General features: G+C 40.7%; 1 protein-coding gene across 7 annotated transcripts in view; it reads left to right on the top strand.

Moving 5' to 3' along the window:
• Nucleotides 1–19,279, top strand: part of MTMR8 (myotubularin related protein 8) — a 228,318-nt gene that overhangs the window by 6,700 nt on the left and 202,339 nt on the right. The window lies entirely within an intron of this gene.

Genomic DNA, 19,279 nt, shown 5'->3' with positions numbered 1-19,279 from the left:
CTCAGGGTGCTCTTTGACGCCCTCTTCCGCGCGGGACCCGAGTGATATTCCTCGGTTCACACCCTCTTTCACCCAATCTGAACTTTCTTCTCCTTGGGATCCGCCTGCTGGCGGCTGCGGCGCGAAGGAGAGGTGGTCCTGTGCCAACCGTCCTCTCACGTGACGCCGACCCCGCGCCGGGTGCTTGCCTGCCGGGTCCCTCCCTGACCTGTCCCTCCGACCCCAGCTCCTCCCGGCTCCCCAGTCGTTACCTCACACACGCCTTTACTCCAGCCTTTTATATACACTCTCTGCAGTTGTAACGGCCTTTCTTGAGCACCGCACTTGGCATTGCCTCCTGGAGAGTTACTTCCTTTATCCAGCGTTTCCCTACTCTCCTTTTGACTCCTGCCCCTGACCTGCCCCAGCAGTTGCCTAGACCACCACCATCACCCCCACCCTAGTCCCCCCGCATGCATGTGTGGGTTTTGGGGGCAAAAGCATCTGTCCAGCCCCAAGGTGGGCTATGAGAAAGGAAGGAGGTGTAGCAGAGTGGACCTGGCCTTGCTCAGCCGGGAAGGAAAACCCGAGAGGTGACATTGCCAGGCCAGCTGGCATCTGTGTATAGCTGACCCCCCAGTTAGAGCCTCTTCTACTTCTTTTCTTTCCAGAGCCTACTCTTTCCCTCCCCAACTCCAGCCTCTTTCTATTCGAATTCCATGTCCCTCCTGTCAGTTTTCTTTCTATTATCAGGCTGAGGATCAGAGAAGAGTTACAACTAGTCTCTGCTTAATTTTTTTCTATCCATCATAACAGATGTGGCCCAGGCTAACTGACACAGACATAAAAGCCCAGTATGTTGTAATCGAAAGAGCACGGATTTTGAAGCCGGAAGACTCGAGTTAGAATGCCGGTCCCCTCAACTAGTAGCTTATGACTTTGGACAAATTTATTAACCTCTCTGAGACTGTCTTTCCTCCTTTACCAAATGGGGATAATGAAATTTGTTCTCCTCACTTCACAGGGTGGTTGTAAGTACTAAATAAAAGGATGTGTGTGAAAGCTTTTTTGTAACTAAGCTTTTTTTGTATCAACCATTAAGGATCACTAACTGTAAAGAGGCAAAAAGGTAGTTTATTTGGGATCTTAGAATTGCAATTCAGGGATCACAGAAAGTCTGGAAGAAACCAGAATAGTGTCCCACTAGAGGAAATGGCCAGGGTTTTAGAGGAAAAGAGGGACGTCAATGCAGGCTTATACAAGTTGTTTACCAACAATTTGGATTGGAGGGTAAAATTATTCTGTACATAAGGTTGAGTTATGGAATGCATCTCATTCATTACTAGGGAAAGTTATGTTTTCTTAGGCCAGATAATGTCCGGTTCTCAGCATTATTCTTTCCTTTTAGCAACTCATCACCTCTTTAGCAGTTTTAATTTAGAGTGTTCAGCAAAAGTCCAGCATGGGCAGCAAACATGGAGGTCCTCAGGTCATGTCTTAGTCACTCCTGACATAGTTCTTTTCACATTTCCCCCTTTTGCCCATGCTTTTTCCTGAAGAAAACATCATTGGAGCAATTCTTATTCCCACATAGCCAGAATGGCTTGGTTGCCTGCTCCAGGTCCATCATGTCCCTTAGAGGGTGGTTGTGTGAATGAATCAATGGATGGATTGTAAAATTCATTGGAGGCACCGTGATGTTGTGCTGCCTCGAGTTTACTGACTTGTGTGAACATCAACTGAGCAGTAGAATGGCTAAGTATAGAAGTAATCAATTTAAGCAAGCACTTTATCAATATAAAGAAGCTGACAACAGTTATTAAGAGTAATAACCCAGTTTGCAGAACAGTTTTGAACCAAGATCCAATGTTTGAGGGTAACCAACTAAACAAATCAAACATTAGGGGAGTATTAAGACTATCAGAATGAAGTCAATTGGCCTTCTTTTGTTAAGATCTTAATTTGAGTTTCTACTATACCAGAGGCATTTATCCAAGTACAACAGGTGTTATTTAAGATGACACAGACACCTCCAAGTTCTGCAAGAAGGTAATCCAAAGCAAATCTTTTATCTAACACAACATGAGCAAGCAAATTCAGGGAGTCTTTTTGGGCACTTAATGCTCTAGCTGTGGCATTAGCTGTGTCTGCTATGGTAGCAGAGAGATTTCGAATAATTTTGTCAATGGCTCCAACTCCCCACGTGGTTTGAATAATTCTTGGGAACCTTTGAAATCCCTCAGAAGGGGTTTCTTGGCATAGGCAGAAAGTAGAGTGTGTGTGCCATTTGGTAATTTCTGAAGAATTTAACACAGTCAAAGGAACTATTAAAAGTCCTAGAGCACATTGAAAACGTGGGGTTAGAGTGTGGGGGCAGGACATCCCCCAGGTGGTACTCTTCCAACCACCAATAAAGACATAGATGGAGCATAGAGAAAGGAGGTGTCAAAGGTGAAATTCAACCATGGGTTGGTTATATTTGAGCAGCCTAGAAGCCTTCCTTGTAGGAATACATGGGGGTTATCATGAGAATATGTTTTGTTTTTGCACAGTGAAGTAAAGTTGGGTGTTTGGAAGCTGGATCTGATGTTTCTGAGTAACCAAAGGGCCTCGTTGGAACACATGTTCCTAAGGGAATATTCTGGGTTTTATCTGGCTCCAAACAAGGCAAACAAGGAAAGGGAACTGTGGATTTGAGTAGATGAACATGGTATGCTTGGAGAATAGATGAATTCTGAAAAGGATATGGTAGAGGGATACCAGTAAGATTGGAGATAGCCAAGGCAAGGGGATCCTGGGTATTCAGTGAATGATCTAGGGTGCTGATGGCATATCCAATAGTCTGTTAGATTTCCTCCAGTGGCTAGACTTTAGGAAATGCAGAATAAGGCATTATTTTCCCAGGCATAAGGAGCCTGGGTGGATAATAAGAGAGAAAATAACATAACTCTAGTAAAAGAACTATCCCAAGAAAAGTCAACCATTTTAATATAAAGAAGACTAAGGGTAACTCCTGGTCTTGGTTGGTGAAAGAATCCCAAGCGGAATAGATTAATCGAATGGGCAAGAATTGGAGCCAGAGGCTTATTCCCAGCAGAGTTAATGCAAGATAGAATTACCACTCATGGAGGATGCCCACTGTATGTAATAGGGCAAAGCGCATTAATAAAACTGTAACTTCAAGGAGGAGTCCCAAAAGTTCAATTCTCCAGTCCTTCATAGTCAAAATCGAAGGACCAAAGGGCCAGGGTCATTTCCTCTAAACTTTAATTCCTGGACATCAACCTATTCATGAAAATTTTCACTCCTTGAAAGTATGTCTATAAGAAGGAAAGGCAATTTGATGCCTCATCAGTTATTACATAAGGAAGGAGATGTAACAACTCTATGATGACAGCAATTAGAACGAGGGTAACTTGAGGGATTTCATCAGTGAGGATCATGGAGAGTACCGGCCTTGTCCAAAGTCTTGGGAGAGCCATCTACATTAGGTGCCATCTGAGTCACTTCTGGGCCAATTTCAGCTTTAGGTCTCCAACTGTTTCAGAGGCCCACACAGGTGGGGAAGCCTTTTTTTTTAAATTGGAAACATGAATCCAAGAATCAATGCCTTTAAGTTTAGCAGCACAGGGTGTTGGTTAAAAGTACCTAATAGGGTCCCTTCTATCTGGGTTGTAAGGAGTCCTTTAAAATACGTCTTTTCCAATAAACATAGTCCACTGGTTTTAAATTGTGGTGTTCTGTATCTCCATCTCCCAGGAGCTCACTGTGGAAAAAGTTTTCAACCAGGTGCTCATTTTTTTTAGAGCCTTAATGAGACTGACAATAATGTAAAAGATCTCCCTTGACTAGAAGGGGCTTATATAGTCGTGAGTCAAGAATCATGGGTTTTTCAATAATTTTTTCAAATGGTTACAGTTTGTGTTTTCGAAAGGTTATAGATATTAAGTTTACCAGAACTATGGGTAGCAATTTAGGCCAAGGAAGGCCGAAGGCCTCAGAGATTTTTGCTAGTTAGGTCTCGATTATGTCATTTGTTCTTTCCATTAGACCAGAAGATTGAGGATGATAGCACAGTGGAAATGTGGTAGTATAGGCCAGATTTCACAAACAGCATTTAGAATTTGTCCAGTGAAATGGACACCATTATCATTATGTAATTGCAGGGGAATTCCCCAATTAAGAATAATCCTTTCCAACAATATTGGCCACTGTAAGGGGAGTTGCATGTCTGCAAGGAAAGGCTTCCACCAAATGGGAATACATGCACACCATCATCAGAACATATTTGTATCCTTGAGAGGGAGACAGGTAGATAACACCCAGTTGACAGATAGCAAAGGGACCAGGAGGCAAAGGAAAGTGGTTCTGAGAAGTATAAATAGGTTTTTCTGGGTTATACTTAGGACAGATCTGACACCTCTGACATATTTCAGCTACTACTTTGGGAGAAGGTTTCCAAAGTATTGTTTTCCCCAGGCTATCATTTTATCAGTTCCCCCAATGAGTCACTTAATGTATTAATTTTAGTATGGTTTCTTGAGTGGCTTCAGAAAGAGGAGGGTGGCCATTGGCTTATACCAAAGCCCAGTAAGTTGATCAAATGTGCATCCTTCAGAAAACCACCTCTGTTACTTAGCTGTAGCATGCAATTGCCCATCTCTAATAATATCCTTTTTTCTTTTATTGGAAAATAGTTGCTTTACAATGTTGTGTTAGTTTATGCTGTACAGCAAAGTGATTCAGCCACATGTATACATATATCCCCTCTTCCTTAGATTTCCTTCCCATTTAGGTCACCACATAGCCTTGAGTAGAGTTCCCTGTGCTATACAGTCTGTTCTCATTAGTTATCTATTTTATACATAGTAGTGTATATATGTCAATCCCAATCTCCCAATCCATCCCACTCCCCATTCCCCCCTTGGTATCCATATGTTTATTCTCTATGTCTGTGTCTCTATTTCTGCTTTGCAAATAAGTTCATCTATACCATTTTTCTAGATTCCAAATATCTGCATTAATATACGATATTTGTTTTTCTCTTTCTGACTTACTTCACTCTGTATAACAGTCCCTAGGTCCATCCATGTCTCTCTAAATGACACAATTTCGTTCACTTTTATGGCTGAGTAATATTCCATTGTATATATGCACCACATCTTCTTTATCCATTCCTCTGTTGATGGGCATTTAGGTTGTTTCCATGTCCTGGCTATTGTAAATAGTGCTGCAATGAACATTGGGGTGCGTGTATCTTTTTGAATTATGGTTTTCTCCAGGTATATGCCCAGGAGTGGGATTGTTGAGTCATATGGTACTGCTATTTTTAGTTTTATAAGGAACCTCCATACTGTTCTCCATAGTGGCTGTACCAATTTACATTTCCACCAACAGTGTAGGGTTCCCTTTCTCCACACCCTCTCCAGCATTTATTGTTTGTAAATTTTTTGATGCTGGCCATTCTAACCAGTGTGAGGTGATACCTCACTGTAGTTTTGATTTGCATTTCTCTAATAATTAGTGATGTTGTGCATCTTTTCATGTGTTTGTTGGCCATATGTCTGTCTTCTTTGGAGAAATGTCTATTGAGGTCTTCTGCCCATTTTTTTTAAATGTTTGGCGCCATTTTTTTTTAATTGGAGCAGAGTTGGTTTACATTGTTGTGTTAGTTTCTGCTGTACAGTGAAGGGAATCACCTATACATATACATATATCCCCTCTTTTTTTGGATTTCCTTCGCATTTAGGTCACCACAGAGCATTAAGTAGAGTTCCCTATGCTATACAGCAGGTTCTCATTAGTTACCTATTTTATATATATTAGTGTATATATATCTATATCAATGTCCCAATTCATCCCACCCCCACTTTCGCGTTAGCGTCCGTACATTTGTTCTCTATGTCTGTGTGTCTGTTTCTGCCTTGCAGACAAGTCCTTCTGTAGCATTTTTCTAGATTCCACATATATGTGTTAATATACGATATTTGTTTTTCTCTTTCTGACTTACTTCACTCTGTATGACAGTCTCTAGGTCCATCCATGTCTCTACAAATGACCCCATATGTTTCTTTTTATGGCTGAGTAATATTCCATTGTGTATATGTACCACATCTTCTTTTTTTTTTAACATCTTTATTGGAGTATAATTGCTTTACAATGGTGTGTTAGTTTCTGCTTTATAGCAAAGTGAATCAGTTATACATATGTTCCCATATCTCTTCCCTCTTGCGTCTCCCTCCCTCCCACCTTCCCTATCCCACCTCTCTAGGTAGTCACAAAGCACCGAGCTGATCTCCCTGTGCTATGTGGCTGCTTCCCACTAGCTATCTATTTTACGTTTGGTAGTGTATATATGTCCATGCCACTCTCTCACTTTGTCACAGCTTACCCTTCCCCCTCCCCATATCCTCAAGTCCATTCTCTAGTAGGTCTGTGTCTTTATTCCCATCTTGCCCCTAGGTTCTTCATGACCTTTTTTTTTTTCTTAGATTCCATATATATGTGTTAGCATATGGTATTTGTTTTTCTCTTTCTGACTTACTTCACTCTGTATGACAGACTCTAGGTCCATCCACCTCACTACAAATAACTCCATTTCGTTTCTTTTTATGGCTGAGTAATATTCCATTGTATATATGTGCCACATCTTCTTTATCCATTCATCTGTTGATGGACATTTAGGTTGCTTCCATGACCTGGATATTGTAAGGAGTGCTGCAATGAACATTGGGTTGCATGTGTCTTTTTGAATTATGGTTTTCTCAGAGTATCTGCCCAGTAGTGGGATTGCTGGGTCATATGGTACTTCTGTTTTTAGTTTTTTAAGGAATCTCCATACTGTTCTCAATAGTGGCTGTATCAATTAACATTCCCACCAACAATGCAGGAGGGTTCCCTTTTCTCCACACCCTCTCCAGCATTTACTGTTTGTAGATTTTTTGATGTTGGCCGTTCTGACCGGTGTGAGGTGATACCTCATTATACTTTTGGTTTGCATTTCTCTATAATTAGTGATGTTGAGCATCTTTTCATGTCCCTCTTGGCCATATGTGTGTCTTCTTTGTAGAAATGTCTATTTATGTCTTCTGCCAATTTTTTTGATTGCGTTTTTTTTTTTTTTGATATTGAGCTCTATGAGCTGTTCATATATTTTGGAGATTAATCCCTTGTCCATTGCTTCATTTGCAAATATTTTCTCCTGTTCTGAGGGTTATCTTTTTGTCTTGTTTATGGTTTCCTTTGCTATGCAAAAGCTTTTAAGTTTCGTTAGGTTTCTTTTCTTTGTTTTTGTTTTTATTTTCATTACTCTAGAATGCAGTTCAAGAAAGAGCTTGCTGTGATTTTTGTCAAAGAATGTTCTGCCTATGTTTTCCTCTGAGAGTTTTATAGTGTCCAGCCTTACATTTAGGTCTTTAATCCATTTTGAGTTTATTTTTGTGTATGGTGTTAGGGAGTGTTCTAATTTCATTCTTTTACATGTAGCTGTCCAGTTTTCCCAGCACCACTTGTTGAAGACACTGTCTTTTCTCCAATGTATATTCATGCCTCCTTTGTTGTAGATTAATTGACCATAAGTGTGTAGGTTTATCTTTGGGCTTTCTATCCTGTTCCATTGATCTATATTTCTGTTTTTGTGCCAGTACCATACTGTCTTGATCACTGTAGCTTTGTAGTATAGTCTGAAGTCTGGGAACCTGATTCCTCCAGCTCCGTTCTTCTTTCTCAAGATTGCTTTGGTTATTTGGGGTCTTTTGTGTTTCCATACAAACTGTGAAATTATTTCTAGTTCTATGAAAGATGCCATTGGTAGTCTGATAGGGATTGCATTGACTCTGTAGATTGCTTTGGGTAGTATAGTCATTTTCACAATGTTGATTCTTCCAATCCAAGAACATGGTATATCTCTCCATCTGTTTGTATCATCTTTGATTTCTTTCATCAGTGTCTTATAGTTTTCTGCATATAGGTCTTTTGTCTCCTTAGGTAGGTTTATTCCTAGGTATTTTATTCTTTTTGTTGCAGTGTTAAATGGAAGTGTTTCCTTAATTTCTCATTCAGATTTTTCATCATTAGTGTATAGGAATGCAACAGGTTTCTGTGCATTGATTTTGTATCCGGCTACTTTACCAAATTCATTGATTAGCTCTAGTAGTTTTCTGGTAGCATCTTTAGGATTCTCTATGTATAGTATCATGTCATCTGCAAACAGTGACAGCTTTACTTCTTCTTTTCCGATTTGGATTCCTTTTATTTCTTTTTCTTCTCTGATTGCTGTGGCTAAAACTTCCAAAACTATGTTAAATAATAGCAGTGAGAGTGGGCAACCTTGTCTTGTTCCTGACCTTAATGGAAATGGTTTCAGTTTTTCACCATTGCGAACGATGTTGGCTGTGGGTTTGTCATATATGGCCTTTATTATGTTGAGATAAGTTCCCTCTCTGCCTACTTTCTGGAGGGTTTTTATCATAAATGGGTGTTGAATTTTGTTGAAAGCTTTTTCTGCATCTATTGAGATGATTATATGGTTTTTCTCCTTCAATTTGTTAATATGATGTATCACGTTGATTGATTTGCGTATATTGAAGAATCCTTGCATTCCTGGGATAAACTCAACTTGATCATGGTGTATGATCCTTTTAATGTGCTGTTGGATTCTGATTGCTAGTATTCTGTTGAGGATTTTTGCATCTATGTTCATCAGTGATATTGGCCTGTAGTTTTCTTTCGTTGTAACATCTTTGTCTGGTTTTGGTATCAGGGTGATGGTGGCCTCGTAGAATGAGTTTGGGAGTGTTCCTCCCTCTGCTATATTTTGGAATGGTTTGAGAAGGATAGGTGTTAGCTCTTCTCTAAATGTTTGATATAATTTGCCTGTGAAGCTATCTGGTCGTGGGCTTTTGTTTGTTGGAAGATTTTTAATCACTGTCTCAATTTCAGTGCTTCTGACTGGTCTGTTTATATTTTCTGTTTCTTCCTTGTTCAGTATCAGAAGGTTGTGCTTTTCTAAGAGTTTGTCCACTTCTTCCAGGTTGTCCATTTTTTTGACTTGTAGTAATCTCTCATGATCCTCTGTATTTCTGCAGTGTCAGTTGTTACTTCTCCGTTTTCATTTCTAACTCTATTGATTTGAGTCTTCTCCCTTTTTTTCTTGATGAGTCTGGCTAATGGTTTATCAATTTTCTTTATCTTCTCAAAGAACCAGCTTTTAGTTTTATTGATCTTTGCTATTGTTTCCTTCATTTCTTTTTCAGTTATTCTGATCTGATCTTTATGATTTCTTTCCTTCTGCTAACTTTGGGGTTTTTTGTTCTTCTTTCTCCAGTTGCTTTAGGTGTAAGGTCAGGTTGTTTATTTGAGATGTTTCTTGTTTCTTGAGGTAGGTTTGTATTGCTATAAACTTCCCTCTTAGAACTGCTTTTGCTGCATCCCATAGGTTTTGGGTCATCTTGTTTTCATTGTCATTTGTTTCTTGAAATTTTTTTTTTCCTCTTTGATTTCTTCAGTTATCTCTTGATTATTTAGTATTGTATTGTTTAGCCTCCATGTGTTTGTATATTTTACAGATTATTTCCTGTAATTGATATCTAGTCTCATAGCCTTGTGGTTGGGAAAGATACTTGATATGATTTCAATTTTCTTATATTTACCAAGGCTTGATTTGTGACCCAAGATATGGTCTATCCTGGAGAATGTTCCATGAGCACTTGAGAAGAAAGTGTATTCTGTTGTTTTTGGATGGAATGTCCTATAAGTATCAATGAAGTTCATCTTGTTTAATGTATTATTTAAAGCTTGTGTTTCCTTATTTATTTTCATTTTGGATGATCTGTCCATTGGTGAAAGTGGGGAGTTAAAGTCCCCTGCTATGATTGTGTTACTGTTCAATTCCCCTTTTATAGCTGTTAGCATTTGCCTTATGTATTGAGGTGCTCTTATGTTGGATGCATAAATATTTACAATTGTTATATCTTCTTCTTCGATTGATCCCTGGATCATTATGTAGTGTCCTTCTTTGTCTCTTGTAATAGTCTGTATTTTAAAGTCTATTTTGTCTGATATGAGAATTTCTACTCCAGCTTTCTTTTGATTTCATTTGCATGGAATATCTTTTTCCATCCATTCACTTTCAGTCTGTATGTGTCCCTAGGTCTGAAGTGGGTCTGGTGTAGACAGCATATATACGGGTCTTGATTTTTTATCCATTCAGCCAGTCTGTGCCTTTTGGTGGGAACATTTATTCCATTTACATTTAAGGTAGTTGTCGATATGTATGTTCTGATTACCATTTTCTTAATTGTTTTGGGTTTGGTATTGTAGGTCTTTTTCTTCTCTTGTGTTTCCTGCCTAGAGACTTTCCTTTAGCATTTGTTGTAAAGCTGGTTTGGTGGTGCTAAATTCTCTTAGCTTTTGTTTGTCTGTAAACGTTTTAATTTCTCCATCTAATCTGAATGAGATCCTTGCTGTGTAGAGTAATCTTGGTTGTAGGTTTTTCCCTTTCACCACTTTAAATATGTCCTGCCACTCCCTTCTGGCTTGCAGAGTGTCTGCTGAAAGGTCAGCTGTTAACCTTATGGGGATTCCTTTGTGTGTTTTTTGTTGTTGTTCCCTTACTGCTTTTAATATTTTTTCTTTGTATTTAATTTTTGGTAGTTTGATTAATATGTGTCTTGGCGTGTTTCTCCTTGGATTTATCCTGTATGGGACTCTCTGCACTTCGTGGACTTGACTGACTATTTCCTTTCCCATTTTAGGGAAGTTTTCAACTATAATCTGTTCAAATATTTTCTCAGTCCCTTTCTTTTTCTTTTCTTCTTCTGGGACCCCTATAATTCCACTGTTGGTGCATTTAATGTTGTCCCAGAGGTCTTTGAGACTGTGCTCAATTCTTTTCATTCTTTTTTGTTTATTTTGCTCTGCGGTAGTTATTTCCACTATTTTATCTTCCAGGTCACTTATCCGTTCTTCTGCCTCACTTATAGTGCTATTGATTCCTTCTAGAGAATTTTTAATTTCATTTATTGTGTTGTTCATTCTTGGTTTTTTGCTCTTTAGTTCTTCAAGGTTCTTGTTAAACATTACGTATATTTTCTCCATTCTATTTCCAAGATTTTGGATCAGCTTTACTGTCATTACTCTGAATTCTTTTTCAGGTAGACTGCTTATTTCCTCTCCATTTGTTTGGTTTGGTAGGTTTTTGCCATGCTCCTTCATCTGCTGTGTGTTTGTCTGTCTTCTCATTTTACTTAACTTACTGTGTTTGGCATCTCCTTTTCACAGGCTGCAGGTTCGTAGTTCCTGTTGTTTTTGGTGTCTGCCCCCAGTGGTGAATTTTGGTTCAGTGGGTCATGTCGGCTTCCTGGTGGAGGGGACTGGTCCCTGTCTTCTGATGGATGAGGCTGGATATTGTCTTTCTGGTGGGCAGGGCTGCATCCGGTTGTGTGTTTTGAGGTGTCTGTGACCTCATTATGATTTTAGGCAGCCTCTCTGCTAATGGGTGGGGTTGTGTTCCTGTCTTGCTAGTTGTTTGGCATAAGGTGTCCACACTGTAGCTTGCTAGTCATTGAGCGGTGCTGGGTCTTACGTTGATATGGAGATCTCTGGGCGAGCTTTTGCCATTTGATATTACGTTGAGCCTGAAGGTCTATGTTTGACCAGTGTCCTAAAGTCGGCTCTCCCACCTCAGAGGCACAGGCCTGACACCCGGTTGGAGCACCAAGACCCTGTCAGCCACACAGCTCTGAAGAAAATGGAGAAAAAAAGAAAGAAAAAAAAACAGATAAAATAAAGTTATTAAGGTAAAATTTTTTTAAAAGCTATTAAAAATAAAAAATTAAAAAGTAATAAAGAAAAGAAAAGCAAAGAAAGAAAGAAAGAAGAGAGCGACCATACCAAAAAACAAATCCACCCATGATAACAAGCACTAAAAGCTATACTAAGAAAAATAAATTAAAAAGGGACAGACAGAACTCTAGGACAAATGGTAAAAGCAAAGCTATAGAGAGAAAATCACACAAAGAAGCATATACATACACAGCTTCAGAAAGAGAAAAAGGAGAACAATATATATATCTATATATAAAAGAAAAGGAAGAGAGCAGCCAAATCATTAAACAAATCTACCAATGATAATAAACTTTAAGTACTAAAATAAGATAAACATAAAACCAGAAACAAATTTGATGCAGGAAGCAAACCCCAAGTCTGCAGTTGCTCCCAAAGTCCATCACCTTAATTTTGGGATGATTCATTGTCTATTCAGGTATTCCAGAGATGCAGTGTACATCAAGTTGATTGTGGAGATTTAATCGGCTGCTCCTGAGGCTGCTGGGAGAGATTTCCCTTTCTCTTCCTTGTTCGCACAGCTCCTGGGGTTTTGCTTTGGATTTGGCCCCACCTCTGCATGTAGGTCGCCTGAGTGCATCTGTTCTTCGCTCAGACAGGACGGGGTTAAAGTAGCAGCTGATTAGGGGTCTCTGGCTCACTCAGGCCGGGGGGAGGGAGGGGTACGGTATGCGGGGCGAGCCTGAGGTGGCAGAGGCTGGCGTCATGTTGCAACAGCCTGTGGCATGCCATGTGTTCTCCCGGGGAAGTTGTCCTTGGATCACGGGACCCTGGCAGTGGTGGGCTGCACAGGCTCCCAGGAGGGGAGGTGTGTATTGTGACCTGTGCTTGCACACAGGCTTCTTGGTGGCTGCAGTAGCAGCCTTAGCATCTCATGCCCATCTCTGGTGTCTGCGCTGATAGCTGCAGCTCGTGCCCATCTCTGGAGCTCTTTTGGGCAGTGCTCTGAATCCCCTCTCCTCGTGCACCCCAAAACAATGGTCTCTTGCCTCTTAGGCTGTTCCAGAGTTTTTCCCAGACTCCCTCCTGGCTAGCTGTGGTGCACTAGCCCCCTTCAGGCTGTGTTCACGCAGCGAACCCCAGTCCTCTCCCTGGAATGTAACCTCCGAAGTCAGCTCCCAGCCCCCACCTGCCCTGGCGGGTGAGCAGACAATCGTCTCAGGCTGGTGAGTGCTGGTCGGCACTGATCCTTTTGCGGGAATCTCTCTGCTTTGCCCTCTGCACCCTTATTGCTGCACTCTCCTCCGTGGCTCCATAGCTTCCCTCCAGCCGAACCACTGTCTCCACCAGTGAAGGGGCTTCCTAGTGTGTGGAAACTTTTCCTCCTTCATGGCTCCCTTCCAGAGGTGCAGGTTCTGTCCCTATTCTTTTGCCTGTTTTTTCTTTTTTCTTTTGCCCTACCCAGGTACGTGGGGAGTTTCTTGCCTTTTGGGAGGTCTGAGGTCTTCTGACAGCTTTCAGTAGGTGTTCTGTAGGAGTTGTTCCACATGTAGATGTATTTCTGATGTATTTGTGGGGAGGAAGGTGATCTCTAAGTCTTACTCTTCCGACATCTTGAAGGTCTCTGTTGTCTTTTAAAAGGGAATAAAGGGGTTGTGCATACAAGGAGAAATTGGGAACACAACTTCTGCAATAGCTTCCTAGCTTGAGAAAGCCTCTCAATTGACATTTGGTGCCAGGAAGTGGTAACTGAGATATGCCCTGGATGTGTGTAGGATGAAGCAGTAGTCCTCGGGGAGGGGCATAAGCAAATAACCCAAGTATCTTACCTGAGTTGGAACAAATTGGAGCTTATCCCTTGAGGCCTTATGCCCTTTGTGTGCTAGCTGAGTGAGGAGATGTAGCCTGTCCTTGAGGTTTGCTTCCTCAGTGGGGGAGCATAACAAAAGGTCATCAACATATTGGAGTAAAGTAGAGCCATGGGTTAAATTCACATTGGCCAAGTCTTGTCTCGATATTTGTGAAAAATAAGTAGGGCTTTCCATGTAGCCCTGAGGCATAATAGTCCAAGTAAATTGACATCCCTCACACCTGAAGGCACACAGGTATTGGCTATCTGGATGGACAGGAATGGTGCAGAAAGTACTATATAAATCTATGATTGTAAAAAATTGTGTGTTTAAAGGGATTAAATTGAGAATGGTATGAGGGTTGGTGACTACAGGGTTACGTGGTATGACTATATTGTTTATGGCTCGGAGATTTTGAATAAGATGACAACCTCGACCATGAGGCTTGAATATCAGAAGGATTGTTGTGTTACAAGGACTAGTTCATGGGATTATGAGACCCTTCTGGAGGTGTACCTTGGCAGTGGGATGAATTCTTTCCAGGGCCTCAGGCCTGAGAGGGCATTGTCTGAGGTGAGGTGAAGATTTATTAGGGTCTATCTGTATCTTAATTGGTGGTGCTGAATGAATGTATTCTATGTCATTTGAAGAGGTGGACCTTAAGGTAGGAGGAACAGAATCTAGCAAATCCTTATGACTGAGAATTGACAAGGTATGAGCAAGAAGAGGAATTTCAATATTAGTACTAGATTCAGAAGTAAATCTCAAGGGGTCAAGAATTTGTAAATGTATTTCCCCTTTTGGGTAAAAGGAAATATTAGCTTGTAATTTTTCCAGTAGGTCTTGGCCCAAACGGTGTACAGGAGCAGAAGGAACAAGAAGGAACTGGGGTGAATTCCCTGAAAATAGCCTATCTCAAAAGACAATGGGATACTTACCTGGCAGAGGAGATACCATGATCATGAAGGTGGTTTTCCCAGGGTGAGCCTCACTCACTGCACTGCGAGTGTGCTGACCCCTGTGATTTCCCCAAATGGGGAAAACTCGACTGTGTAATTTGTGGTGGTGGGGTACTGCGTGCGCGCTCTCCCCTGAAAAACAAAAAAAGACAATGGGGACAATTTGCTTACCTTCATAACTGTGTTGGAAACTCCCACCATTTGTACCTCTTCTGTACTTCGAGGAACGGGGAGCCTTGAGGTTGGTGAGGTTCTAGACAAAGTTGCTCCTGTGTTCAGAAGAGCAGTAATAGCTTCAGCTCCTATAAAATGGTCCAGTTCTCCCAACGGTGTTAGTGGGAATACTGGGAAGACCCCAACACTTTCTTCCAGAGCATCCCTATTTGTGGGTGTCTAAAAAAGGGAGGTGCTTCTCAAATTTCTCAGAGAGTTCATGAAAGGGGCCAGGGTGAGGGGCTTTGGGATGCTGATAGGGCCCTCTTTTTAACTTTGGGTGCTTCTTCCAGTGGTCGGGTTGGGGCCTTGATCTTGGTAGGGTCCATTAGAGGAATTTTGGTCTTTCTGTTGAGGCGGCCACTGAGCAGCAGTGGCCAGTTGCTGCAGCTGCAAATTCATGATTTTAATGGTCTTGCGTTTTTCTGTGTGTTTGATTGTTTTAGATAGCTAATTAGCCAAATTGACCAGATCAGGAGTGGCCATTATTTCCCAATTTAATTGTACCAGTTTCACCAGCAGTCTGAGTTCCTCATCTAATCCCCCAACAAAGATTGAATTAAAGAGGGTTTGAGTATTGTTTGCCCCAGCAGGTATTCTGGAGTTTTCCCAGAATACTGTCTATAGGCATGAGTAATAATCATGAACAGTTTCATCAGGTCGTTGTGTAGTAGACTGAATTTTTCCCCAGGAAGTGGTACACGGAAGAGCCTGAGAAGTTGCTTCACGAAGGGCTAGAGCTGCCTGAGAAGCTGGTGCCACTGCATCAGTGTCGTTTCTATGGATATCTTTCTATGAAGCCAGTTGGCAGTAGTTTGCCAATGTCTGGCTTGGCTTTCTCCAATTAAGATGTGGGTTAGTTGATACAAGACAGAGAAGTCTGGATCATAGGTTCGTATCACAAAGTTAAATTCTTCCACAAACCAGGGGGGTGGTCCTCAGTGACCTTGGGAAATTCCTGAGCTATGGCCCGTAATTCTGCAGGGGACCAAACCCTGTAGTCTACCAGATAACAGGTGCCAACAGGGTTCTTTTATGTCATCTCTGGTGTACCATTGCCATTTACCTAGGTAAGCACAGGAGGCAGCCCCACACTTTTTGTATATGTACCCAGCAGGAGTCCCAGATGGGTGAGAATCTTCCCCCATAGCAGTCTGAGACTGTGACCGTCCCATTATTATGCACTCACCAAAAGGAAGTAAGTCCTTAAGCGATCAGTTGATTAAACAAAAGACACCCAGAATAAAGGCCTGAACCTCAACCAAAGAGGGAGGTTCTGGACCAAAAAGACTTACTTCCCAGGCCTGGGGCCACCAGGGAGGCGGTAAAGCACAAGGGGCTCACACAGGTACCTTGCTCAAATCCATGGCAGCTTCGGAGCTGGGCATATCACTTCAGCTCCCACTTCTGACACTAATAATGTCAGCTGAAAGGACCACGGTCTGTAAAAAGGCAAAAAGCAGTTTATTTGGGGTCTTAGAACTGCAATTCAGGAATCATAGATTCTGGAGGATACCAGAATAGTGTCTCACTAGAGGAGAATGGCGGGGGTTTTTATAGGAAAATAGGGAAGTTAATGCAGGTTTACACAAGTTGTTTACCAAGAATTTGGATTGGAGGTCAAAATTATTCTATATAATATGTTTGGGTTATGGAATGCATCTCATTTGTTACTAAAGAAAGGTATGTTTTCTTAGGCCAAATAAAGTCCAGTTCTCAGCATTATTCTTTCCTTTTAGCGACTCAGCAACTATATAGCAGTTTCAATTTGGAGTGTTAAGCAAAAGTCCAGCATGGGCAGCAAACATGGAGGTGCTCAGGTCATGTCTCAGTCATTCCTGACAGTTATTTTCATACTAGAAAAGTCTTCTCCCTACTTGTTAACTTAAGATTATGATGCTGCTTGATGGGCAAAGCAGGAACTCCAAGCAAGATCCCTCGTAGGATCCAGCCTTGCTTTTTTCTGGGCCCCTTCCTTTCCAGGTCATATCATTTGCACCAGGTTCCCTGGCATGGTAGAGGAAGGTGGCCTCACAAAGCAAAGGGGCTTCTGCTATTCATACAACCTCTTCTCCCAACCCACCTAACCCTGGGCCACCGTACTTGCCCAGTTCAAAATGAGTTTATCTGAATTCTTCCTTTTTTGACCTTTTCACCTGGGGGAGAAAGGGAGGCAGAACTGCCCTTGTACTTGAGTGTTAAAATATTAAAAAAATTAAAATATTAAAACCCCCCTATTGGGGGATTCAAGCTATAAAACTGAGCTAGCTGTATGGTAAGGGAGAAGATACCATTATCCCACCCACATCAAAATAATAGAAGCAGCTAATACATTGAGTATTTAACTATGTGGCAGGCACTGTGCTAAACAACCCATAAGGGAGGTAGTATTAATACTCCCATGTCACAGATGAGGAAACTGGGACCATTAGAGGTGAAGTGACTTGTCTAATAAAGATAGGAGTGATAAGTTTTAGACTGGTGTGGAGATGGGGTTAGTGCTCAAGAAAACTTTAACTGGCATCATGTTCAGACTCCATTTGTACTTCATGGATGGGATTGTAAGTCTTGAAAATAAATAAAAATTCCAAATGAAGACTTAGTTCTTTAAATAAAATTGGCATTTCTTTTGGTGCCTGGCAGGGCTGTGAGTGCCCATAGGTGGTATCTTGCCAGAAGTCTACTATTTTTACTTTATTTTAAGTTCTGGGAAGAATTAGGGTTGAACTAATGACAAGAACTTAGAATTGCCTCTCTCTTATTTATTCACCATTTCCACAAAAGGGAAATACATCTGTCTTGTTCATTTCAGGACAAAGAGATAACCATGAGCTTGTCAGTCATTAGTTTTGCATGTCAAGTGCAAAAGTGACTTTTGTTTTTGGCTCTTGCTTGAGTCTTTTTCTCTTCTTGGGAAGACTTTAAAAAAAACTGTATTAAAGTATAACATACATAAAGTTCATAGATTATAAGTTTGTACTCCATGAATATTCACAAACTGCACATACCCATGTAACCAGCACCCTGGTCCAAGAAACAGAACATTACTAGGAATCCCCTCATTCCTCTTCTAGTCAATACCCCTCCCAAGGGTAACCACTATCCTGACTTCCAACAGAATAGTTTTGCCATTTTTTGTACTTAACATAAATGGATTCATGCAGTATATGCTGTTTTGTATCTGGATTTTTTTTTGCTTGATACTATGTTTTAAAGATTCATCCATATTATTCCTTGCAATTGTAGATCATTCTCATTGCTATATAATGTTTCTTGTTAGCATGCCACATGTGATGTATCCATTTTTCTGTTGATGGGAAATTTCCAGTTCTGGCTGTTACAAGTAGAGCATTCTTTTGACAGCTATACACATGCATTTTTGTTGGGGTATACATAGGAGTGAAATTTCTGGATAGTAGGATATGCATTCATTCAGCTAGAGTAAATACTACCAGTTTTGCACCCCCAACACCTATGTATAAGACAGGATCTGTCCTTTAAAGTTATAGCCTTAGGGTTTAACTATGATTTTTGTAGCACCTCAGGACTACCCAAAAGTTTAGTGACTCTCCTGTCTAAATCAGAAATTATCCTACCCCCCATCACTTCTGTGTTATTTAGCACATAGAGTTCTTGATTACTTTACCTTCCTGGAATGAAACTTTATTAATTAGGATTTTTTTCAGTTAACATTTATTGAGTTTCAACTGGCTTAGAAATTTACTGTCGTGATTAAGAGTGTGTGCTTTGGATCCAGACTGTCTGAATTCAATCTCAACTCTGCTACTTAACTAACTTTGTGATCTTGACAAGTATGTAACTTCTCTGTGCCTCAGTTTCTTCATCTGTCAAATGGTGGTGATAATAATAGTACCTATCTTGCAGGGTTGTTATAAGGATTAAATGAGTTAATATTTGTAAAAGTGCTTAGAACAGTGCCTGGCACATTGTGAATGCTTAATTTAGCTACTGATTACTATCATCATCATCATTATTAATTGTTACTATTTACAGAACCCCACATTGGGAGTTGTTAAGGATACATAGCCATCTTAGATATAGGAACTATCCTCTAGGATCTCTTAAGTAAGGTGATGAGATGTTAAGCATAAGATTCAAGAATGAAAGTGAGAACTTTCAAGAGAGGGACAAATGAAATACTATTGGAGTTTAAAGGCAAATAGGATCCAGTTCTAGATGAGTGTGAAGAGTATGAAATGAAGAAAGCTTTATAGAAGGAGTGGTGTGTAAGCTGAGTCTGAATAATAGGATTTTACTCTTCAGAGACTGGGAAGGTGAGAGGGACTCCCTACCAAGGGAACTGCAAGAGCATAAGCTCAGAGGCTTAAGGTCAGAGGCAGGATTGAGAGGAATGAAGCAAGGAATTAAGTTGGAGAAATAGGTTTTGTAGATTGTAGAACGCCTTGAATGTTACACTGAGGAACTTGAACTTGGTTCTACAGGTAGCAACAACCTGCTAAAGCTTTGTAAGTC

The sequence above is a fragment of the Balaenoptera borealis genome (genome assembly GCF_965194805.1).
Source record: "Balaenoptera borealis genome assembly, chromosome: X".
Classification (NCBI taxonomy): Eukaryota; Metazoa; Chordata; class Mammalia; order Artiodactyla; family Balaenopteridae; genus Balaenoptera; species Balaenoptera borealis.
The sequence above is the reverse complement of the archived record's forward strand: the minus strand, read 5'-3'. Positions and strand labels throughout refer to the sequence as shown.